This window comes from Protopterus annectens, chromosome 5.part0 (genome assembly GCF_019279795.1).
Source record: "Protopterus annectens isolate FY-2018-M chromosome 5.part0, PAN1.0, whole genome shotgun sequence".
In the NCBI taxonomy this organism is placed as follows: Eukaryota; Metazoa; Chordata; order Ceratodontiformes; family Protopteridae; genus Protopterus; species Protopterus annectens.
The window spans coordinates 1,330,919,051-1,330,945,496 of NC_056735.1; the positions used below are offsets into that span (position 1 = coordinate 1,330,919,051).

Genomic DNA, 26,446 nt, shown 5'->3' on the forward strand with positions numbered 1-26,446 from the left:
TATATGATGCAGTTACAAAGCTCATCGTCCAAGTATCGTTGCAATATTCATCCACATCATGGCATCACAGTGATATCCTCCTAACCGCGAGAGTGTTTAAGTCTAAGGTTCTTCACAGCATTTGCTGATGAACATATATCATCATTAAGTGTATATGTTACCCGTTTTCTATATGTAGATTGCATGTAAACTGATGTTTTAAGCCAAAATCAGAGACATTAAACCAGAAGACATGTTCTAGGTTTTTTTCTTATTTTCTAAATGTGGACATACTTCAGGATAGTCATTATTGGTCAGAATTAACTAATATATATAGTCTAGCCCTCTTAGAATGGCATCAATAAACACAATGAAAAGACCAGCTCTTAGTTGTAAACAGAATGGCACTATGATAGCATCTTTGTTTCTTTCACACTGGTCATCAGCGTCATTGTAGCACAGATCTTGCTTTGAATGCAATACCTTATTTCCTAGTTTTCTGTGTATAAAGATATTAAAGGCATTACAAAAATCTAGATGTTACATTCACAAACCCACTTTAGTTCTCTGGCCACATAACCTAAACTTCATCAAGTCTACAATGAAATTTACCACCCAGTGATACAACTTTACTGTATATCCTCATATCTACTTGAAACAAGGGATATCCAGTACATAGTTTCTTTAGTGAAAACCAGTTTCACCAAAACATGAAAAAGAAGTTTGATAACTACTCCAAAGTGTTCACTCCACTACAAATATCAGGAAAATACTTGCCACCAAGTGTAAAATGAAGTCCATAAATGACTTAGTAGGTTCAGACAAGTATGTGTTCTCAAAATATTCTAAAATAAAAAGATTAAAAACAATACAATGCCAGGTCAAACTCTTTCATTGCTTCACTACTGGGACTTCTTCAGGACCTGATAACTGAACTGACTGAACTTAAACTCTTTATTAGGAAGCTTAATTTTCAGGTTTTATTTAAAGATCAAACCGATAGAGGGAATTTAGGGACAGTGAATTTTAGGAAGAAAAGTGCATGTAGTTGTTTTCTTGCTCTGGGGTAATCCCTGGAACATGCACAGAACATCTCAGCATTTGTAATTTAAATATTTTTACATTGGTATTCTGTGTGTCAGTGTAGGTGCAGAGTTGATCCTGTCCCAACACCTCACCTATATATATATATATATATATATATATATATATATATATATATATATATATATATATGGATACATATCACTTCACCTAAAACTCATTTCACCTAAACTCATTTCACCAAGACCATATCACCTAAAGTTCATTTCACCTAAAACTCATTTCCCCTAAAACTCATTTCACTGACAAGTAGTACAATAAGGCAAATCAAAGGTATATGTCCTTTTCCCCATTGTAGTGTGATCCTGGTGTTAGTATATATAGTAAGGGGGGTGTGGGGGGTGCAGCCCCCCACACCAGGGGTATGGGGGGCGTAGCCCCCCACCTAGTTGGCTTTTACTAAATAATGTAAAACAAAACCAGATGACATAAAACCAAAATAAGTGGGGGGCTACACCCCCATGCCCCGCAATGTGGGTGGCTGCACCCCCAACTATATATACTAACACCAGGATCGCACTACAGTGGGGAAAAGGACATATAATTTTGATTTGCCTTATTGTACTACTTGTCAGTGAAATGAGTTTTAGGTGAAATGAGTTTTAGGTGAAATGAACTTAAGGTGATTTGGTTTAGATGAATTGAGTTTAGGTGAAATGAGTTTTAGGTGAAGTGATACATACCCATATATATATATATATATATATATATATATATATATATATATATATATATATATATATATACCTACATAGATCACACAAACTCAACAAAGAGGAAGAAAGTGAGGAAAACCTTCTCATTTTCTTACTCTTCTCTGAGTCTGACCACCATGTCAGGTCAGTGGCAACCTTTTTAGTTTGTTTTACATTTTGAGTATTTATAAGTCTGTGCCCATAATAGTAAGTTTATCACAAAGTGACTAAAACAGTTTAGAAGGGGTACTGAATGCCATTATTTTGAAATACACTCATTTTAAACAGTCTTCCTCTGCAGATCTGGTATGCATTTGCATGTAGCAAGCTGGAGGACTTGACTGCAGCTGTTGTGTCAGTGTGAAAAAAGCTTCCTGTGGCCATTATTATTTTATTTTTGCTACTGTCTGGCATCTGAAATTGCAAAGTCAAAAAACAAGTTAAGAATTCTGGGTACACTGGATATTTGTGGATTAAAATGATTCATTCTTCTGCCATTAACAAGTCAAACAGTTAATAATCAGGTTTTGCAGGACTAATGTGCATTTGTATAATTTAATTTGGGATATTTTACTGGTGTCATTTTTCTGACCATATTTAAGCATATGAGGTGTACATAGTCAATAAAGTGACTTGATGAGTACAGATACCATTTGTTGATAAAGTGACTTACCCTGCTATTGTTTGATCACTGTTAAGCAGTCATTGTTCTGGTTTGGCAGGGGCAGTATAACATAACGTACAATAGTTATTGAAATCGAGTGTGCAGAAAATCATTGCTATGGCTTATTCTTATACGTGATAATATTTGGTGGAGTACTGCAATGTGTTTAAGAGTAAAACATTGGTAAGAATTTCTTTCATTTTTTATCGCAGTCATATATCACATTCCACATAATAATTATCAATCTTTAGTTGTCTAGGCAACATATATGTGAAAGCAACTGATGACTGGCAGAGTAGTATAGTAGCTAGTTTTGCCATCTCACAGTTCTCAGTTCTCAAGGTTCAATTCTTGGCTGTGGTTTCTTCTGTGTAGAGGCTGCATGTCATGTCTAATCTCTGTGTATGTTTTAACTATGTTCTCTGGTTACCACCAGCACTGTCAGATAGGTGTCATAGGCAAGTGGCTTCCTCTTATTTGTCTGTAGCTAAGCTTGTAGTATGAATTTGTGCGCATGCTCGTGTGTGTGTGTGTGTGTGTGTGTGTGTGTGTGTGTGTGTGTGTGTGTGTGCACCTTGTTGTCACCCACAGACACCAGGGTTGAATCAGTTAGTTTCTTCAGAGTTATTACAGTGCAGTCTTGCTCTGTTAGGGTATTTTGAGAAGATAAAAAAAAAAAAAAAGAGTGGAAAAAATCATTTGGATGGTGTGGGGTGGCCAAGATAGAGGGAAACCAGAAGCACTGGATTGATGTTGGGGAAAAAGTGAACAGCAGGTGGGGGTGATCGCAGTTCTTTTCTTAGGGCTCCACTTTACCTAGGGAAGGACCTGTACCCAATTAATGGAATAGGCTGATCAGGCATGAATATCAAAGACCACGACTAAAAAGTTTTTGAAATTATATTTATTAGCCAGTTCTGAATACTGTTACATATTTCTACAACACAAGTAGTTATTCTAAATTGGGCAGTTTCCGTGAGATTCATTTCAGTGGTGATACTGGCCACGAATAACGATACTGCAAGTTAAAAGTTACTTTGTAGATTTCTTCTAACTGGACTGCTCAACTGCTATATCTGCATGTGGTAAATTTGTCTCCCAATAAATGCTTTTCATGATGCTGTGTATCACAACTGCTTGACAAACTAATAATGAACAAGCACTTCACAAGTTCTACAACTGGGGACTGCAACCAGGAACTGTTGATTTTGCACATCGTCCATCGATACCCAAGCTTTGCTCTGCAACTTTATTTTGCAACCCATCCATCCTTCTACAATACAGTTTCTTCAATTCATTGTCCTATTTTTCACCCTACACATTATAGAGTCTATATGTATGTGCCATAGAAGTTTAGTTATAAGGTATGTATTACCTATTAAGAGATATATCCCAACTTACTGGAAGTCCCCATGTTTTTTCTTCTGAAATCTTTAAATACTTGCTTAATGAAACTAACAGTTCAGAAATTTCTGTGAATGATATGCTGTCTTAAACATGCTACATTGAATTATCTTTCTTTGCAGTGTGTCATTTCACCATTAGGGGTTAACACTTGGCCGTGAAAAGGATGCCAGTGATCTACCAAAAATACCTTTGTTTATAGTTAAAATAGCAAACAGTACCCCACCAACACTATTAATGAAAATGCAATAATATCTTTAGTGTAAGTACACAATACATGCCCCATGTAATATTTGCTTGTAGGTGTGATACTTCTGAATGCAGACCTTTTGAATCCATCTCTTATATTTTGCTCAGAATTAGGTTTCCTTCCTTGCTTTATGATTATAATAAGTTTCATAAAGTAGCAGTTATTTGACTCGTGTTACTCATTTATATGCAGTTGGCATGATATTCAGCTGCAAATACTGATGTCAGAAGTCTGCGTCTGTTTGCCTCTAGTTTGGTATTCATTGTACAGTGGCTTTGAGTAAGGCTAAATACCAAATGCCCTATGCATAGCCCCACACTACTTACCATATGATGGCTTGTACTGAAAAAGGCTGGGCAAAAGATAATATATTATAGCAAAAGTCATTTTATGGCCTAGATGACTGACTATTCCTTTTGCCTCACTGGTGTTCCAGATTTTAAAATGACCAGTCATGTATTTATTTAACACACATTTCTTTTTTTGTTCAGATGTCTAGGCTGAAGGCTTTGTACTCATATGCATAATGAGTAATAAAACGTAATGTCAAAGCTACCACTGTATTGCTCCTCTTTCACCATTCTAAGGACGTCTGAGACATTATTATATGAAATGCTTTTCTCCTGTCTCTCAGACAATGGTTATATCTAATTAAGGGAACTTAAGTTTTCTCATTGTCCTACAATGAGATAGTGAATAATTTGCTGTTGTTAGGTTTCTACATAAATGTTGATATTGCCTACATCACTACTGCTATTTTGTCTAGACATGTCTCAAGAGTTTGATATCTTTACTACAGTAAATGTCAGTGTCAGTGGTGGATCAGATTGTATCTTTACTTTTGGCAGAGATGGTCATGGGATCTATTCTAGACCAGGTACTGTAGGTGGATTTATGACACTACAGGGCAGCATAAGGGGGATGTTGCACTCCTAAGTATGCTGTCAGATGAGATAAGTCTCATCTGCTCATGTTGGTCAGCAGGATATAAATCTTAAACTTTCTATAGTGAAGGTCCATGGGATATATACAAATGACCCCACTTATGCTGTGCTGTAGTGTCAAGGCCAAAGAAAGGCTGAAGCATGCATGTCTACAACTAGTGGTGTTTGCCTTCATTATCATGAATGTACTGATAAAGACTTAAAAACCAAAAGATAAAAAGCCATGGACATTCAGAAGCCATGTAGGTGAAACACACTGGTATATCCTTAAGGAGTCATAGTAAATGAAATTTCCCAATGCCCTTGTCAAATGTCCACTAGTAGTATAAATACCACTTTGGGTAAAGGCCACAAGTTTGCTGGGACTAACCCTATCAACTAAAGATAATTGAAGATAATGTTGTAAGACACTTTGCCTTCTTGTGATATTTTTTGATTTGATTAATTTTTATTTTTCTTGCTCTGTAATTAATTGGAGATTGAACAGGAGGTTTGTTAAGGGTGCTTTATTTTTTTTCCTTATTATTATCAACTGTCTTTCTTTTCTTTCAGCCATCTATCCATTTTCTGAAGTGCTTATTCTGATGGAGGTTGTGGTGGTAGGAATCTGATTAGTGAAGGCCAGACCTCTTCTCCCAAACAACAATCCCCAGTTCATTCTGCAGGATTCTGAAGCATTCCCAGGTAAGCTGAGGAACAAAATCTCTCCATCATATCATGCATTTGTCCAAGAGCTTTATCCTAGTGGACCATGAGTGGTATACCTTCCAAAGAAGAAATGGAACATTCTCCTTTTAACTCGAAGGGGCAGAGCTCTACTTTGATATACTCTCACATTAGCGGTATTCTTGCTGTCTCACAGAGTCTAGGCCATGAAATCATGAGAAGGATTCTCATTTCCACTGCTTATAGCCACAGTCTCATCATTTCAGTCCTATTCCAAGTTGGTGGGAAAGGCAATAAAGGGACGAAGGATGACCACTACACTTAGAGCTTCATCCTATGTCTGATCATGATTCACTACCAGTATCTGGTATAATAACTGTTGTATTGTCATGGCTGCATCCATTAGCAGGTACATCTTCCAAACATTTCAGTCTTAGCAATACCTACAGCACTCATCCTGGTGAGGGTTGTAGTGGTAGAAATCTGAAAAGTGAAGGCCAGACTTCTTTTTCCCAGCAACAGAACCCAGCTCATCCTGTAGGATTCTGTGGCATTCTCAAGTAAGCTGGTACTTATTTATTTGATTTTGTTGCTTTCTCCTTACCTGCAGGGGGCAACCTACTGTTTTCTGTGAGAGAGCCATGACCTCTTATTTGGAGGTACCAATTTTCATTCCAACCACTTCCTACTCAGCAGCAAACTATTCCAGAGGATTCCAGAGGATTCCAGAGGTCAGTCTGTTGAAATGAAGAGGACACCATGATCTATAAATAATAAAAGTGCTATCCTTACTCAGAAAAATGTAGCTGTGTCTTAATATCCCGTCCAATAAAAGCATGAATTACAACGGATACCAGACACACAGACACACAGTGGATGCAATGGGTGCAGTAAAACAGCTGCCTTGAGCTGTGTTAGTGCAAAAATTATGGTTACACTACATGTTCTGCACATTAGAGGACCAGATGGCATACAACATGGATCCACAGCTTTATGCTATTGCAGTAAATCTCCCAAGTCATTTGAACATAAACAATCATATGCTTTCTTGAGTCCATAAAACATGTTGACTTCACTGTTAATCTCTTACAGTCTTTTCTAAACCCATGCAAGGACAAAGAGCTGATCTAATGTTTCCGCCTACAAATGCTTGATTAGTGACCACTCATATCCAAGTCTACGTATAGCCCTTAAAATAATACTGGAGTATCAAAACATATTAGATGCATATAGGAAGCATAGCTGGGTTTAGAAAGGCCTACCTGAAGTCATTCGCTTAGTAATCACTTGTGAACCTGTGTAATATTTGAATTTTGCATTGCTTCTGCGTACAGCTATTGAATGAAACCTCATTTTCAGCATTTAGGCACAGGCCTTCCCATAGAAACTCAGCAACATATTTAAAATGTTGAAAAGCAACAAAAACATACATGTAAAATATGCAAATGACCCCTTAAGAACATACGAGTGTATGCCCAGCTAGGATGTTCCATCTTCAACTGTGTCTCGAGGAGATAGCTCCAATAAAATATTGAATGGATAATGTATAAAATACAGTAATGATATCAGTTTTAAAGTATAATCAAAATAAATGGATCATGAATTAACAGTAGGAACTGGACATCTGGGAAATGTAATGCCACCAAGTATGTACATATTCAAGAACTGCTAACAGACAACGTATAGTCTGATGCAACCTAAGTAATTAGAGTTTGACAGAGGGCATGTAAGGTTGTACATATATCAGGGATAATGAACAGATGTGTGACTGAAAGCAGTACCAGCTGTTCTACATGCAGTGGACAATAGTCATTAAAGATATGAGGAATAAGGGGAGAGTAGATATTTAAAAGTGGGTAAGCAGGAGAAATTCTTTGTATATTTTATTAGTTACCTACCCATTTGCACAGAATTGAGGAAATTACTTGATTTTGTCAGATAATGAGGGGAAGATAGGTTTGAGAAAAGTTTGTCAGCTAAACAAAGCTAAACACAAGTCAACCTAACTTACTAGTCAAGCTAAACACAAGCCAACCTAGCTTACATGACTAGTAGCAATGCTGAGATCTACTTTTGCAACCAGCAGCAAACCTAGTTATCTGCTGCATGTCTATTCCAGTTGCTGATGCAAAGTGAGGCTAGTTTAGTGGTAAATGGGAGGAGTACATTAACGAAAACTCAGATAAGATATGACTGTGGTTACTCTGGTCTTATCAATGAGAAATGATTGTGCTTTACACAGTTTGCCCAACTTGACTTTGTTTTTATTAAAGAGTTTTTTCTTTAAATGAACTCCAAGCTGGTAAGCATGGCAGTTCTATTTTTGAAGACTCTTCTTTTTATATTTTAATTGAATCAAGTGCCATGATTAATACTGCTTTTGTGTGAAGAATATGTTTTACCACTAGATGCTTATAGGAGGTTGTTCATGAAGGGAGTAGGTGAGGAAGAACATGGATTTAGCTTTTGCGGCCCTCAGATGCAGTCCTATGCTATTTAACCCAGTATGAATGAGGTGAAAAAATACTTGTAGTTAGGAGCGAACAAACTCGGGAGAATATCCAGAAAGAGTGATGCCTGAATCATTTGCATACTGAATCATTGTAACATTTCTAATATGGCTGGCCTTATCATTCATGCAGAGTGTAAAAAAGAGTGGGCCATGCACAGAGCTTGAAGTACCCTACTGTTAATTGGGAGATGGAGATAAGACTGTACCATTCCATTTTACTGCCTTTGCTCTGTTTTTAGAAAACTTAAGAGCCATCTAAAAGCATTAAGAAATGAACCCGTAGCATTAATATGCCAAACTGTATTCAAGGGAAAAGGATAAAGAAGTTTGTTCCAACACTTTGTATTTATTTATTTATTTTACTGTGCATTATTCATGTTAGGTATTGGCTTGTGAGACTCATGAAACTTCTTTTAACATATGTGTCTCCTCCTTGCTATGGATTTATATATCTTTATGCTGAGTTAATTCTATCAAGTCACAGTTCCCAGTTCATCCACTGACTAGTCATGAAGTATGCCATAAGAAGAAACTGAGCCTGAGAGCCACCAATACTGATCACAGAGAACAGTTTCACAGGTTCATAGGTTCATAGGTTCATAGGTTCATACTAGGCTATCTGCCCGAGGGCATTTATAAGCCTAGCCCATTGTTTTGTGGCTTACGCCACCCCTTTAGTATGGGGAACTATACCCATTATTTTGCTGTGCCTCTGTCGAGCAGTGACACTGAGGTAATTCCTGGGGTATATCTGCGATCTCCCATCCATTGGTCAAGATTTCTCTTGAACAAGGCCAGCGAGGTGCTCTGCCTCACATGTACCGGGATTTTGTTCCACAGCATAGGGAGTCTTTGGGTGATGAATCTATCCCTGTTTAAGTCTCCGCCCTTGTGGCTCTGATGGATCTAGATTTTTGAGGTGAAGCATATTCATCAAATCTGGGTTTGACATGGCCTTGTATGTTAGGCAAAGGTCACCTCTGAGCAAGCGACTGAATAGAGCTGGAGTTCTTTCAGTCGGGCAGCATAGGACAGATTTTGAGACCCTTTATCCTTTTGGTGAGGAACTTTTGTGGCCTCTCCAGCTGCTGCAAGTGTTGGGTCAGATACATTCCGAATGGGGCATTGTACTCAATCATTGGTCTGATGAGTAATGAGTAAAGGGAGACTATGACCTCCCTTGATCTAGATGAGAATCCCTTCATGATAAGGTGGGCAATGTAGAAGGACTTCTTTAGCTACATATGACAGACTACTATCAACCTGGGTCCCCAGGTCCCTGATAACTTCTTCTGTGCTCAGTGGATTGCCACCTATTTGGTATCTAGGGGTAACCTTGTTTTTATGACTATGCATTTTTGGCATTTAACTTTAGGCGTGGCTCTGGCACCAGTTATCCGTTTCTGTGAGACCCTTCTGAAGGATATCTGTGTCAGATGTGTTTTCTACTATGGCCCAGTTTGCAGTCATCTGCAAACTTTGTCAGCCATAACCCTCCTGTGTTTGCTTGTACAAGTAGATGCCAAACAAGAGTGGGCCCAGGACTGAGCCCTGTGGGACACCACTCGTGACAGGCTTTGAGTCTGACATGGCGCCAGCAACTCTGACCCTGTGGGTTCTGTCACTCAGCCAGTTTGCAACCCATCTTGTGATGTATGGGTTAACATTTAAGCTGATGAGTTTTTCAATGATACCCGAGTGGGGTATTGTATCGAAGGCCTTAGCCAGATCGAGGTAGGCTGTATGGACTGCCTTTCCCTCATCAATGGCTTTGGTGACTGTTTCGAAAAAGTCAACCAAGTTTAAAAGGCATGATCTGCCTTTGACAAAGCCAAACTGGGTTGGATCCAAAGTCTGCAAATTCCCTATGTCTTTATTTATGAGGTCCATTATGATCCTCTCCATGGCTTTGCAGATAAGGCTTGTCAAGCTAATGGGCGGTAATTTCCAGGGTCTGTGGAGGCACCGCCTTTGTGAAGTGGGACCACAGTTGCAGTGCGCCACTCCTGGGTACATATCCAGAGGTAAGACTTTGATTAAACAGCTGTCCTAGCTGTGGGTTTAATTCCTCATTGAGTTGGACACCATCGGGTCCCATGGATGCTGTGTTTTTGCTTTGGAGAGCAGTTCTCACTTGGGCGCTGGAGATGTTTGGGGGCTGCACTCATTTGGTATAGATATCTCTCCTTTTGGGGGAGGGGAGAAGTTTGCACTGAACCTGTCAGCCAGTATGTTGGCAATGTCTGTAGGATCAGTAATCTTCACATCATTTTGAACTAGTTCTGAGCATATCTGGGAGTTTCCTCCTAGGTTTCTAACATAGCTAAAGAAGGCCTTATGATTGTCTTTTGAGTCTTTAGCTATTTTTCTCTCGAAATTTGCTTTGGATGATTTTATGAGAGCTCTTAGTTTTTTACTTATAGTGATCAAGGGTGTCTTACCTTTTAAGGATTTTGCTCTATCTTGTAGTAGCTTCCTCCTTTTGTTGTAGAGTTTGTTTATGGCTGGGGTCCACCAGACTGGTTTGGTACAAAGAGTCTTTGTTTTGCTTGGGATTGCCTTATCCATGCAGTCCTGCAGGTGCTGGTAGAAGGCGATTCAAGTATTGTTTGGGCCTGAAAGGAGCCCACACTAGTCTTTAGAAGTGTGAAGCCAGCTTTTGAGAAGTTCTTTACTGTGGTCTTTTTTATTTCAGGTGGGGGTGGGATGAGGACCTCCAGCGAGATTAGTTTGTGATCTGATCTCACCAGTGAGGGGTATACTTCGGTGTTGAACATTGTGCTCCCATGTTCGTGATGATGAGATCAAGTATGTTATCTCCTCTTGTGGGGATGGTGACTAGTTGTTCCATGGCATTTGAGTTTATGAATTCCAGGAACGTTTGGGCTAGGGTGTTTGGGCTTGAGTAGTGTTCCCAGTCTATATTAGGGTAATTGAAGTCACCTAGTATGATGGTGTTTGGTGATACATTTATCCCTCTAGTGTTTTCAGGAAGGCCATGTGAGTTTCCTGAGTTTGTGAGGGTGGCCTGTAACATGCTACAATTTGCAGAGCAGTCTTGCCTATGGTTAATTGCACCTGGATGGTCTCCGATGCATCAGTCTTGAGGTGTGGGTGTCCTTGATGAATATGGATACCCTCCTCCTTTCTTGATATGAGGAAAAACCTGATAGCTGGGGTGCTCTCAGGAGCCTTGAACCAGGTTTCTGTCACAGCACAGACATCGATGTTCTCCATACTGAGAAGGGCCGATTTAGACTTCTGGCATTGAGCAGCATTACCCTTAGTTTTTTTCCTTTTTGTGTTCTAGGGTGGTAGGTTTAGAATTTGAGCCTTGCCTAAAAAGGCACTATGAGGGTGGCAAGAGCCTTTGCCAATATCCGGTGACAGGTGCAATGGCTTGTCCAGCATGTCATCCCAGGCAGACAGATACTGGATCCCCTTTGAATGACACCAGTGTTTAAGCCAATTGTTAAAGCTGATCATCTTATCTCTGTATTGTGGCATCATTCTTGGTGAAGGTAGGATACTGCTCAAGGTCAGGGTCATACCTGCCTGGGCTACATAATCAGAGAGCTCCTCAATGTCTCTTTTCATGTAGTCCCGTGGACAATGACTGAGTCATATTTGTACCTGCTGTTGAGAGACCTGAGTGACAGGCAGCTTACTGTGACCTTCTCCTTACTCAGTCTGGTGGCGGGACATCAGTGTGTCTGACTATGGAGTCACCAATGACTAGTGTGTCTGGCATTGTGTTTGGGGCTGTGACTGTTTGACACTCTGACTGTGAGGTCTATGTGTTGCGCGTGTTGTGTTCTGAGGTGGTGGTTGTTTGGGTGTCTGCTTTGGTGGCCTCTGCTGTTTTGGTAGATTTTTGATCAGAGCCTCCGAGTATGTCTTTGTGTGTTTATGTGTATGATTTGAGGTTGTAATGGTACTATGTGAGACTGGGTCTATAGTGTGTGTGGTAACCTTCTCCTCCTGACTGGTCTTGCCAGTCCTATGTTGAGAGAGCTCAGGTTCATAGATTAGTACTAGGCTAACTGCCCTTGCGAGTCATTTTAAGCCTAGCCAATTATCCATTGTGAGACTCAAACCCTGCACCTTGTGTTTGTAAGGCAAGCACCTTAACCATTAGGCCACCCTCCCAACCAAACCATTCATGCAGTATGCTTTGTTCTGAAGGGATTGATGAGCAGTGACCCATACAACATACAGTTATACCTCCAAGTAAATGCAGTCCTGACAAGCTGCACCCGCCCCTTGTTGATATCACCTCTATTCTGTCATGAACTATACCACGGTACATGCCCCTATCCCCACCCTCTGAAATTAGACAAAAGCTGAAGCCTCATCAGTTTGCTCATTCCCCACATCTTCAGCAAGTACCTGCACCTCTACACAATCTCCAAGTTCTGCATTAGAATATTCAGTTGAAGCTCAGCAAGGGTTTAGAAGTTTTTATGTCTGCACTTTTATAAGACTTTTGAAAGGGGAGTAGAAACTTACTGCAGCTTAAGATTTTATTTATACGGAGAATAAAACGTGTTTGTTCCCAGCATTGTGGAAGCCTACCCTTTTGCTAGATCTATTTATCTTGACTGTCACTGGGGTGTACTATAGCCTTTTTTGAAAAATTATCGTTATTGTTTTAGCAGTGACACTGCAATCCAGTGGCAACAGGCCAACATAAAAAAAAATGAGCTAAGGAACCAAACTACAATATACTTGTGAACTAATCTACTTCTATTTTGCTGGGCATTGTCTGTACTCATACAAGGTTGCTAAGGCCTGGAACTCCTTATTTGTATCCACCAGGTCTATGCCTTCCCTCCCATCTTTCAAAACCACTCTGAAAAACTTCTTAGCTAAAATATGGCTCTATTTTTGCTCAAAACCAGGCTATACTATATCCCAAAATGTGAACAAGCACCTTTTCTTTCCTTATACTGTCTCACTCTCACTTCTTCACTTACTTCTTTACTGCTATCTAATTCTCTTCCCTGACTTTCTCTCTAAATACAATATAAGCCTGTTTTACCCTCACTTCATATCGCAATTTTTATTTGTATTACACTAATTTACCTTTAATTTCTCTACAAACTGTCTAAAATGTCTCTAAATATTAAATGATTGTCATATACCGTGCCTAGACTCAACCATTATTATATTATGTCTAATTTGTTATAATTATTTAAACTGCAGATTTTTTTTTTTTTATTTTGAAGATTGTAAAATTATTGTTCTTAAAATATTTTGTAATAATTTGAGCTTCTCTCCTGGGCTGAAAATGGGCTTCTACCCCATCGGACTGTCCTGGTAATCAAATGTCAATAAATAAATAAAAGACCATTAGATTAGCCATACAGGCTACATGAAATCAATTGATATTTACCTTTTCTAACCAATTAATAGGCAGTGCTCAGGCTTTAGTCAACCAATCCAACAGAAATTGATGCCTGGCTATAAGAAACAATCCACTGATGAATTTGAGAAAGGCATTATTTAAATGAGTGATGTGTGAGCTGTATAGTCTTGTGTGAGATTGTATCAAGGACATTGTCCTTGCTTTGTATCATTCCATTATTGTTTATAACTATTTCTAGATTGTGCAAATATGTCTGGATTATAAATGTGTTGTGAATGTTATTATATCAAAACAAACAAAACTGATATAGAGAAAGACTCGTTGGTGGCATGAAGGGATACAGCCCTGATTATGATCCAGGTTAACTGAGTTCATTTAGGGGCTTGGACACTTGATGGAAAGGCAAGAAGGATGAGAGGGTCTTTTCTGGGTGAGTGTGAGCATGCCAGGCATTCATTAAATTAGCTCAGGTAGAAGCTGGTTCTCAGAGGTGTATGCCATGCTGGATGGGTTGGGGGGATAAGCCATTCCTCATTGCCAATCATCCCAATGCTGATGATGTTCACACATTGGCAGAGGGAGATAGGACTAAGCAAAAAAGCCGACCTGCAGGCAGGATGATGATGCAGATGCATTTTCATTCCCAAGGTGTTGCTCTCCCAATCCCCTTCCCACTAATCTGGCCAGCAGTTAGTACTGATGTTATGTTGATCTCCCACTTCTCCTCCTATACTGCCAGTAGCCCCAAACCAAGGAGTAGTACCAAGCTTAGAGGTTGAATCAATGGGGGAGCTACCAGGCAGCTGATGGGAAGAGCTGCAATTTAGACAAAAAAAATGATATACAGAGAAAAAAGTTGGTAGAGACTACAGTGTTTATACAGAAGTGGTAGCTTGTTCCATAATCTAAGTTGATGTGACATACCTGCTATCTCTTTTTCCTTCTGTTTGTACTTAGTTTTAGTAGCAAGTAATCTGATTTGAAGTTAGCCTTATGGAGATGTAGCTACAGTGTTTTGGAAAGAACTAGGCCTGACAGTGTCTTGAAAGATCAACACAGATAATCACTCTGTGGTTTATCAGCACTGAAAACAGTGAGAGCTCCTTTGACTCCCATGTTTAGCATACATTTGGTAGCTCTACCATTTTGTGAGAAGTACTCAAAATGCCTCTATTTGTGCAAAGTGTTTCATTTGATAAATGCAAATTCAGTAAATGCTTTAATCAGTGTTGTGTACAGTGGCACAATTATTTCCATGGGTCATCCTGGTCCTTCTTTAAGTATTAGCTAAGCTGTTTCAGATACCTGCCTGACGATTTTAAAGACATTTTGATTAAAGTTACAACTGATGTATGCACATTTTGTAGGTCCATTATGACCTTATCTTTTCCCAGAATTCTATTATCAGTTTTAAAAGCAAACTTCACAATGTCCTTCACAACACACAGGACACTACATATCCTTCTAATGAGCATCAGGCTGGGAGTGCAGGGCTTCATCCGTTGAAGTGAGCAGTAGTTTCCTTGGCTCCCCATGTGATTTTGTTCATAACACTAAATCCTTTTCCAAATTGCTTCCTACTACTATTTAACTTTTAAAAGTAATAGCTAACAACTGGATACTCAAACCTAACCTTAAACCCGATAGCCTTAGTCTAAGTCCTCTAAGTCCTCCAAGATTGCCAGCAGTGGAATATTGCTTAGGCATCATGACCTATTGATGGCCCAACAATGCAGTCTCCTTCTGTGGATCTAACTGAAAAAAAATGACTTTGTAATCTTGTTAGTAGCAAATGTCCCTGAACATACTGTGGAGATCAAAGTTGAGCACTTACTTTGCCATGAAGTTATGGAAACCTGCATTAGAAGAACCACCTTGTGCAGTCTGCAGACAGTTTGCAGTCTTGTTAATCCAATAAATATGATAAAGGACTAGAAAGGAGGCTGAAGGATTTAGAAAATTACCAAATGTACAAAACCTGAGGCTAACAGGTGTCCTTGACAGGGCTGAATGGAAAGATATATAATAGGTTTCTCAAGGAAGAGCTGTAAAAGGCTCTGGGTTTGAACCCATTCTCCTTCATTATGATATAAAGAGTTCATAGGTCACTTAGGCCTTCCTGCACAGACAGAAGCCCCTCCTAAACAAATCATATTCCAGATGCCGAAAAGTGACAGACAACTACGAGTTACTGAGATAGCCCTTTCTGCTTTGTGCTTGTCAGGTTTGTTGTCTTTTCCAGGGTTATGCAACCAGCACAATGAAGAAAAGAAAATACTTTGCCTCTACTAGAGTATTTGGTACAAAAATAAAATTTCTCCCCTCAAGTACCCATTTAATCTGGTGATCAGAGACAAAGGGGAATACTGTGCTCTCAACACTTCAGAACAGGCACATGTCCTTCTATCTGACAATCAGAACTCTTCCACAATGAAAATGTCAACTGGAACAGCTGCAAACAATTTAGTAGTGAAGCACAACAAGAGGTTATCAGGTCAGGTCAAGTTTGTAGTCGACCTTTGGTCAAGAAATGAGTCACTAAATTCTAACCTCGCAATGGCTGAAAACCTTGAACCTCATTTTACCTAGGCAGATGTTAGTCACAAGAAAACGTTAGTTCAACAACTTTTTTCAAAATGGGTACTCCCTGCCTAGATGTATGAACCATTGAATGCCAACTTAGATGAAGAACAAAATGGACACGTTGACAGTCCTAGACAAGGGAGAGAACCAGGAAGTATCTAAACAAGCCACTACTCGAGTGCTGTTCATCCAGCCTCCTTTAAAGCAAATAGAATTGAAAAGCATTTGAGTGTGAGGAAGACAATGGGAGAGGGGAATGGTTAAAAAGTCTGCTAAGCAGAAAACAGAAATAAAAACATTAACGGTGCCTTGATATGGTTTTCTTCAACCTATATTAATCACATGAGAGATTAATGTGAGATTATTCTTCTTACAATAGGTAAGAGAGCTTTAAGTAGTGCTGACACTACTTGTATTAATTTGCTTTAGAAAAACTTTCCCTGGGCTTTGGGTGTTGCATAGCAACACCTAACAAGTGCTTCCTTGTACACTGCTCCTGAATGAGGCAGAGAGGTTGTTATGTACTATAGGTTCATATTTCTCTTTAAATGTTCCGGTGATTAATTCTGCAATTAAAATGAAAATGTTAAAGAGATAGCTAGTAAAAAGGAATGCATATATAAAAAAAAACATGTAATAAGCATTTTTGGGAAGGTCCATGGATTAAAACTTTATACAGATATCCCAAAGCTGAGGTGAATATAATGTGAAACATATCCAGGAATGTAATCGTCAGACACTAAGGTAGCTGAAGAAAGAAGAGCTGTGTAAGAGAATTTTGACACTCATGAAGAGTATGATGTAATTGGCACTATATACAATTACAATTCTGACTACACAGTTCTTTTTAATAAAATTAACAGCAGTCTAAACTGTTAATATGACCGGCTTGTGTTTTTATTGTGGGGACTTTTTGATACCTCCCTGAACTCAGCTACAAACCAAATCCATCTGATTGAAGAAAGAACTATTAAGATGAAAGCAGTTATTATTAAAAGTATTGAGCAGAGAAATCTGTAGGAAACATGAAAAACTTTGCACTGTGAAGAATCAGAATCCACATTTATAACTCCAGACAAGCATAGCATTGCCTGTTTGGATTATTGGTTGGTTTCAATGGAATGTAGCACTGGCAGTGAGATGTGGTGATATAATTCAAATGCTAGTGTCTCATTAAGCAGTGCTATTCGTCAAGAGGAATCACTCTGAAGCAGGGGTGTAGCAATCAAATTCCTTTTTGTACTCACAAGCTCTTAGTGCTACCCCCCCCGATACCTAGCACTTAAAATGGATACCTCTCAAAAATGCTGCCCCCCAAGTATTTAACAAATGTAAGTAAAGTAACATTTTCAGCCATTTCCCCCTAAAACTATTAATTACAGGGATGTAAAGGACTTAAGAACAGAATTCCATAACTTTAACAATATTGTAGAAGATGAGATTTGGTGTGGGAAACTTGAAAGACAAACACCACTTGCCCTTTTATGCAGAAGAGATGGAGTTATTGTTATCCCCTATATCAATTAAAGTTAACAGACGCCTAAACTGTTGAACTGCTACTTGCTACCAGATCTATTAACTGAAATACTTACGAAAGCAAATTCAATATGTATCACATGTTTTTTCTTAAGTCACTTGCAGCAAGAAATCCTTGGGTGTAAAGGAAATATTAAAGGAGCTTTGGCAAGGAATAAACATGTGCTGGTATATTTTACAGTAAAGGGAAAGGTGATGGTATAATATAAAATACTGTCATGATACCACGAGGTATATTATAGGCAATGAGGAGCAAGGACATGAAGCTTTAGCAATGGTGAGGCTCAAACCTTGTGTATGTAAGGCAAACTCCTTAACCATTATGCCAAGGAGGGAAAAGTGAAAGTAGGGGAGTGAGCTCTGCCTTTAACAAGATATACTCTAGTAGTCCCCATCTGCTACTCACACTGACCTCCTTTCAGAACCAAAAAAGAACCAACTTCAAAATACAACTTAAAGCTACTTTTTAAAAATGAAAGGGCAGTCAGTTTCTTGTTCTCACTGCTGTTTCACTGATTTAATATTAAAACTTGTAAGCTGCCTTTTTCAGGGGTTTACCTTGGCATGCTTGATGAATAACTGCTCATGTTTGCTCAAGGTGTTATTTGCTCATTGCAGTTTTAATCACTACTTATTGCAGTGATGTATTTACTCTCAGCATATATCTATTTGGGGAGCTGCAAGATCAACAGGGACTGGAGTAACTTTGGACTGAGACTATATAGGTGTAAAGAATATGTACGGGTGACGTCTCCACACTGACATGCAGAGAGGGCTACACCATGCAAAAATACTTATTTTTAATTTTGGCTCAGTTCAAATACCAGTGTTCTCTGACTATATACATTTTTGTACTCATGGTAACAGATCTGATATTGAAATGTATGAACTGTCATGTTTATAGCTCATGCATTTAAATCTGACACCCAATTTTTCATGCTGTTACTCAGAGTCTATGAAATGTTCACTAATGATCTTAGTTTGAAAAGTATGGCATACAGAATCTTCTTTGTTGAAGGCCATGTTACATATCTTTCAATTTTACTAACATGTTCCATAATTAGGGACACGAATAAGAACTGTTTCTGGTTTGGTTCATCAAACTTAAATGTGAAACGTGAAAGCCATCTAGAAGGAACATTAGAACAATGTAAGGTCTCAGTAAAAAGTTTGCAGATATATTTCAGTATGTTAATGCAACCTCCTGCATTATATTATACAAAATGTCTAGCATCAGCCTTATCCTACATGCTCTGTATAACTAAATGCACTATATAGAATCTAGTTTATTTCTTGTATTTAGTTATTCTTACTATTGTTTAACATTATTTTGCATTGTATTGTATTGCACTGATTTAACCTTACTTGTGGAGCATTTTTCCCCGGGCCTCCACTGAAAATGAGCTCTGTTTGGCCCATTGGAGCATCCTGGTAAACAAATGCCAATAAATAAATAAATATATATGTATGTGTGTATATATATATATATATATATATATATATATTGAAAATATTGTCCCATATCCTATATGGCTTTGTTGGTGGTGGATTAAAGATCCATGCAAATAGGGTTTCTAGCTGGCTCACAAGCTAGTTCAATAAAAAAAATTAAAAGTTTACTGCTACAGACAATGCAGTCATAAAAATAAGATTTCAAACAGTAGTCATGACATATTGCTATAGATTCTCAGCTAGAGCATCTTCTGTGTGGAGACATGCGTGAATGGGCGTACCTTCGTTGAAGGTTGTGTGTCAGGGCCGGCAACTCGGCACGTAAAAATCTACTGCCAATCATTAGCGAACCGGAGTTCTGCTGTAGCGACCCCTAACCGGGAAAAGCTGAAAGACACAACAAGTCATGACATATTGCTAGGAAGCTGCAGCATGTTTAGTGCTGCAAAGCAGTATGTAACCTTGTAATGACAGCCCCAAAACATCAAACTGCACAGAGAGATATGCTTTATAATGAAAGCTAAAACAATTGGACAGCACAGAAATGGAATTGTGCCCCCCCCCCCATTAAAAAAATCAGTCAATAGACAAGGAAGTCTGGAAATATCAGATATATAAATATATCATTTATGTTCCTAACTTTGAATCACATGATATTTGGTGCTCGGGTCAACTGAGTCACTCTTAAGCTAAAAGTAGGAGAATGCAGGGGAAGGCTAAATGCCTTGTGTAAGGAGGAAGTAAGATCAAACAGGGGAAGTGCAGAACCTGTTTACCACATTGAGGCTGGATGTAAGAAAGCAGATGTCTAAGTGTACAAAACTGTGAACTAAAAAGGATTGGCTTTTACCAATGATGATGTCAGGGCCTTTCCTTTTGCCTCTGAAACATAAAAACTGTTCTGAGAAAGAAATAGGATCTAAACTTAGGGCAGACATAATCACAGAAGAAACACTTAACAACACACACACACACACACACACACACACACACACACACACACACACACACAAACTCACTTAAGTAACAAATGGGTTAGTTCTTCAAAATAGCAAACCTCTTTTTCCTTAGACACTTGCTAATAAGGTTGTGCTATTTCTAAAACAGGACAGTAACAGACTGCAATAAATACATAGTTCCTGGATAAAGTGACGAGTCCCAGACAGTTGATCCACTGAGAGTTTTAAGGAATTTCCATGAAGCCCAAAGGAATACATAATGAGTGGTTTCTATTTAAAACTGAGAAAAATAAATTCAAGCATGCCTTAAGGATCTCAAGAATCTAGTGTCAGAAAAAAAGAATACTATTGTTGGGCACAAATATAACCAATGTGCCTTAAGGATCATTTGGATTTAGTGTTTGACAAAGAATACTGTTGAGCATAAAATGGCTGTTGAATATTAATAGACATATGCACCCTGCATTAAAGAAATGCAATACGCATGTAAGTGTAGCATGCATAAACATGTGCAGCTAAACAGTAACCTCCAGCTGCACTGTTCCTCAGCACATTCCAACATCAGGTAATACTGGAATAAAACCTGTGGGTCACTAAACTTTTTCTGAAAAATGGGACAACCTATTTCATGACATCACATGCTTTTTTTTTCCTTGTTGGGGCAGACTTCTGGACCTGCTGTCTGCTTCCCTTGTACTCCATCTTCCCTGGGGCACTTTCTTTTTCTGATAAGAACATTCATTTTCCTTGATATTACAATTTAAGGATAAATCACATTAAGGAACAATAAACAGTTAATTTCTTAACTCTGTATCTCTGATAAGTATAAATAAGTTGTCATATGAGTAACCAAAGGATATAGTCAAGCTGGCAGATGCCTGCCATGGTGCCTCACTCATAATTTCATTTTTTGTCATTAAGAGGTATGCAACTGAAATATTGTCCTAAATTTTAGTGCAGCAATACTCATAGTATTCATTCCAAGTTGAGATGTATCTGTGACTGTAAACCTAACTGGCCAAAACTAAGTTTAACATTAACATTCTGGTAGCTGACTCACTGGTGCAGATGAGGATTTTCTATCTGCAATGCCACTTAGTTGGGTTTGAATGAATAGTCAGCCAAGTGTTGTGATATAGCTTGAAGGTGTAGAACAATAACAGATATTTCCAAAAGGGAGAAAGGCAAGTCTCTTATGGCCTCACTTTGAGATCTTTTTTTTTTCTTTTTAGCTTGTTTCATTTGCTGATGCTTGTCACTGATGAAATTGCCATGAGTATAATAATGTTAGTAGGTCTGAACTTTGAGAGATTAACAGCAATTATGTAGTTCTTAATTTCAGTAAACAGTTCAACCCTTCTTCCAGGTTGGTAAATTGATATTTTATATTTTCAATAATTGTTGAATAGAATTAGCCATCTAGAGTCCAGAACTTGCAGAATTATCCTCTTGCCAATAAAGAGTATTTATTTTATATACATACTCCAAGCGGGTCTACTACAAATACTTGTGTGCTACTTGCTCATAATCAAATTGCTTGCTGCCAATTGCTTGAAAAGGCAAGTCCCCAAACTCCCACAAACTCAGTCTCCATTAATTAATTAGCTCTTCCAATACTCTATCCTACAGAATTGTACAGCCCTACCAGAAGCCTACCTGTAAGCCTAAAATACCCTTTCTCACACCCTAACCCAAAAATTCCCTTCCCCTTTCCCTAAAAATAAAACCACCACCTGCTGTCAAACCCTGATTCTCTTCCCTCTCCCTAAACCTAAATTCCTGTTCCTGCTCCCTAACACTCCCTAAACCTAAAACTCCCTTCCCACGCCTTAAACCTGAAATGCCCCATCCCACTGACAAAATCTAAAATCCCACTTCCTGCTCTTTAAGCCTAAACCGCCCTTCCTGACAGTTGCCCTAATATATGCTCTCTCCTCCCACTCCCTCCCCATGGCTGCTGCACTTACCTTGACTGAACTCGAGTCATGTGTTGAAATTTTAGGCAGCCATGTCTTGAACATATAGTAAGCAAGTAGTCATCGCAGAACCAATAATATTCCTCTATGTAATAGGTATCTGAAATTAATACTGTTGGCATGTCTCTGTAGTGTGAATGTGTCTGCAGGACACCAGATAAGGTTTAGTTAGATGTCAGCTTAATACATTTTCTTACTCCTTTTGGAGGCAATTTGATTATATTATAAAATAAATCTGACAGTTTTCTTAACTTTTAGAATAAAGAGACAGTTACAGTGCTTTCCCTAAATAGATGTATAATCATTTTTTTTAGCTCTCAGGATCCGCAGGATCAGCCAGATGACTCCACTACCAGCACCCATTTGGTCCATTAATTGCATGGGGAAAGATCCAAGCATCGTCATGTTAGGAGAGAGCCCTACAACACATTCATTCCTTCCTTGGTAGTCAAATGATCCCTCATAGTGAGTGTAAGGTGCAAAGGAGCAAGCAATTTTGTTGGTCCTGCGGTGCTACCTCCCTTCCTCTGTGACCACACCCCTCCCTTGCAGTGGCTCTTTGAGCTCCTCTAATTCTACCTTGCCATAGGGTGTTTACCTTCTCATACTCCCTTGGCTACATGCAGAGTTTCAACTCATGGTCACAGGCTAATGCTTCTAAGGTGTAATACATAGTTCTTCTGCTAGATGTCAGTGAAATGGCAAGCTGCAGCTGTTTCCCTTCCCAAAGAATGGGCAAGCATGTAGCAGACTCTCACTTCCATCCCCCCCTTCTAGCAGTAGTGTAGCTAGGGTGGGCAAGAGCAGAAACTGCCCAGGTGCAAAGTGGTGGTGGTGGGGGCACATTCAGCTAATCACAATCTCTCTTTAATGCAATATTGGCTTTTAAAAGCTGGTATTGTATTTGTGGTCAAACCTGAGCATTGTAGCTCTTCATGTGTGGTCTAAACTGAAGCAACTGCTTGCAACTCTGTAGCAAACAGTTTGCTACAGTTTAAAAGTTAAAAAAGGTCTTATTTTTTAATTAAAACCTGAGCATTGTAACTCTACATGTAGGCAAGGTATAAACTGTAGAAACTGTTTGCTACATTTGTAGCAAGCAGTTTTCTACAGTTTAAAATGGAAGATTGTTTTTTTAACTAAAACCTGAGTGCTGTAGTACTCCCTACAGGCAGGGTATAAGCTGTAGCAACTGTTTGCTACATTTGTAGCAAACAGTTTGCTATAGTTTAAAAGAAGAAAGTATTGTTTTTTAATAAAATATGTTGAAGGAGGGTTCGGGGCAGCGCAAGGAATTGGAACCTGAATGGCAGGACAGGAGGAATTCATATTTTAAGCCTTTGTCCCCCATTATTATAAGCTTTGTCTAGATTTCTTATGCTAAGAGGTTGCGATGTATGTTACTTCCTGCTCCCTTAATCTACAGCACTCCACCATAGCCTACAACACAATTATTTATTTTATTTATTTATTTTATATTTATTTATGTTTTTATATTTTCTGGAGTCATGTACCATATACCTAATATCCTGATATGCAGGTCATAAAATGTAACAACTCTCGTCAGCTTATTTCCTAACCTCCAGACCCCCTTCTACAACTCATCTTCATCACATTTTTAAAATGTTGATCTCCGTATCTCCCTAATTTAAAGCCCCCTTCAATTCCTTCAAATCAAGATGCTTATATTTTATCCTTCTTCTTCTTCTTCACTTTTTTAATGGACCATCAACTTCTTATTCTATCTAACCTGCCTCCTTCCCCTTCTTATGCCCATCAACCCTCCAGTGGTGGTTTATTAGTGCACTAATGATCCATAAGGCTAGCAGACTCTCCTCAGCACTCCATGTACCTGCAGCACATCATGAAACAGGTTTATCTTCTTGTTACTACCAGCTAGTAATTTATCTCTTACCTGACATATCCCCTGCCACCTCCATGAATTTAACACATATCCAAAAACATCTGAAGGTCCCTCATCATCATCATTTCCTTAGAACTCTGCAGTTATAAATTCTGAATCTATGTTTTTCTCAAATGTACCCATCAAACCTCCCTTTTTAATTGATCTAGAGCTTTCTCCATCGATTCACCTACTAGACAAAATTTCCACCCCACTTATTTATATTCATGACCAATGCACATCTAAGTAAGGCATCCCTTAGCCACCAGAAGCTTTCCTTGTCTGTATTCTGCCTTTACCAAACTGTGGACTCCAGCTGTCCTCAGTTGAGCTTATCACATCAATCTTTAATGTCTGCCCCTACCTTTTCATGTGGGCCCATCCCTGTGTGTTTTAATAAGTACAGTGCAAATGGTAAAAAATAACTGAACCTCATCATGTACTCCTCATAACGTGTTTATCTTTCCTGACTATTTATACAACAGACTCCATACCTTAAGTAAAAGGGATCCTCATGATAAATAAAGCTTTACTCTTAAATATGTATCACCTTACTGTGATATGCCTATCCCCATCAACATTATCACCATTTTTTTACATGAATTTATAGCTGTGATTCTAAGCTGACAGTCTAACTTTTGGAATGTTCTTGAAAGCATTTGTCTGACATCTACCAGTTATGCCATGTAATCATCAAGTAAAAGATTGTATGACGTCGCATATCTCTAATCTTGTCCTATGAATGTAGTGACTGATCCATTTTTTTTTTATCAAAACCACAAATTTACAAGGTATACAGGGTGAAATTCAGCAACCAGTATTGACTTTTCAGGTCCAACCTTACTGGGTCTGTTTGTTACTCATTTACCGGTATCATAACCCATGGCCTGTTATATAATGCCCTTAAACCCCACACACACACACACACACACACACACTAAACTTTTTCTGTACCCTGTTACTTATCCTTTACCTTCTTTTCTTTCTCAGAGAACACCCCCCCCCCACACACACGCACACACATATACAACTCCTGAAATCACAATGCTTTCTGGTCCGCTTTTGTAGAGCTCTTTATAGAAGTCTTGATCAGTCAGCCTGTTACCTTAACCTTAGCATTCTTATTCCCTCGCATATGTTTCATAGATCATATTCACTTCTGTTTTCCTACATATTTCAATCTCAGTATGAACAATTTCACATCAGTCTGCCCCTTGGCCCACCATCACATTCCCATTCATCTCTCTCTCTCTCTGTCTCTCTACCCCCACTCTCTGTTTCCCCAGATAGATACAATTTGTGCTGAGTAAGTCTTACTATCTGCGTAACTGCCCATGTTCACTACAATAGTAGTCTCCAACTGTGCAATTCTCTCAGCTGCATTTCCCATTATTTAATTTTATTTTCTCTTTTTCTAGTTACCATTCCTGAATAAACCATACTTCACTCTCCAACTGAGCCCACATTTTTAGGTACAACACCTGAATGGGACAGGGTAAAAAAAATATGAGGCAAAATAAGGACCATTCTGAAAAATTAGGGACAGTTGAAAGGGTTTATAATATTTAGTTTTACAGCTATCAGCAAAATAAAATTGTGCTCAGCGGCATAATAACAGCCTATTGACACAGATATAAATATTTAGAAATTCAGCCATGTTAATTATCCTGTTGTTCTGTCCACAGCATGCTGTCAGTATTTTAAAGGCATTGTTCTTACCTGCCCATCAGTTAGTGCAGGTAGTAAAAAGATGTTACTCCTACAGCTAAGAGATGGTTAAGAAGAATATAAAATGCTGACTATGTGGTGACTAGCTAATAGTGCAGCTCACCTTACAAGTACGTGGCTAATAGTGCAGCTCACCTTACAAGTACGTGGCTAATAGTGCAGCTCACCTTACAAGTACGTGGCTAATAGTGCAGCTCACCTTACAAGTACGTGGCAGCCAAACTGGGTGATCAAAAATCCTATCATCTGCTGGTATAAAGGTATATACAACTGCACTTAGTGTACTCTGGTAATCTTGAGTCACTGGGAGAAGGGGCAGAAGGGTAGAAACCTCTCTATGTGGTCACCTGATACAGTGAATCCACACACTGTGTATACATTCAGTACTTGTTAGCATAACATATGGGTTTTATGGCTACTTACCTAGCCTTAAAGAATACGGTCATCTAAAAGTTTGTATGTTGTACTGTAATCTGCTGCTAACCTATGAAAAAAGTATAACTATCTCAAAACAGGGCAATCAGTAAGATACACCATCTGGTGAGCATTGTTGAGACCAGCTATAATAGGACATCTTACAGCGTTGCCGCAACACAGGTGTGTTTCCATTTTAACTGCTGTACATCCTGAGTGAAATAATGAGACAGTTTAAAGATATTGCCACAAATACCATGGTGAGCAGAAGATCTGCACAACAGACATCCGAATTTATACCATTTGTAA

The 26,446-nt window shown here is 38.8% G+C and overlaps 1 protein-coding gene across 2 annotated transcripts in view; it reads left to right on the forward strand.

Moving 5' to 3' along the window:
- Nucleotides 1–26,446, forward strand: part of LOC122801656 (G-protein coupled receptor 183-like) — a 248,485-nt gene that overhangs the window by 184,731 nt on the left and 37,308 nt on the right. The window contains exon 2 of one of the 2 annotated variants that reach the window (XM_044071138.1): nucleotides 5,593–5,724. The exons of the other annotated variant lie outside the window; for it this stretch is intronic. The gene's annotated coding sequence lies outside the window, so the exon portion shown is untranslated. The remainder of the gene's footprint in view (nucleotides 1–5,592; nucleotides 5,725–26,446) is intronic. 2 annotated transcript variants of the gene reach the window in all.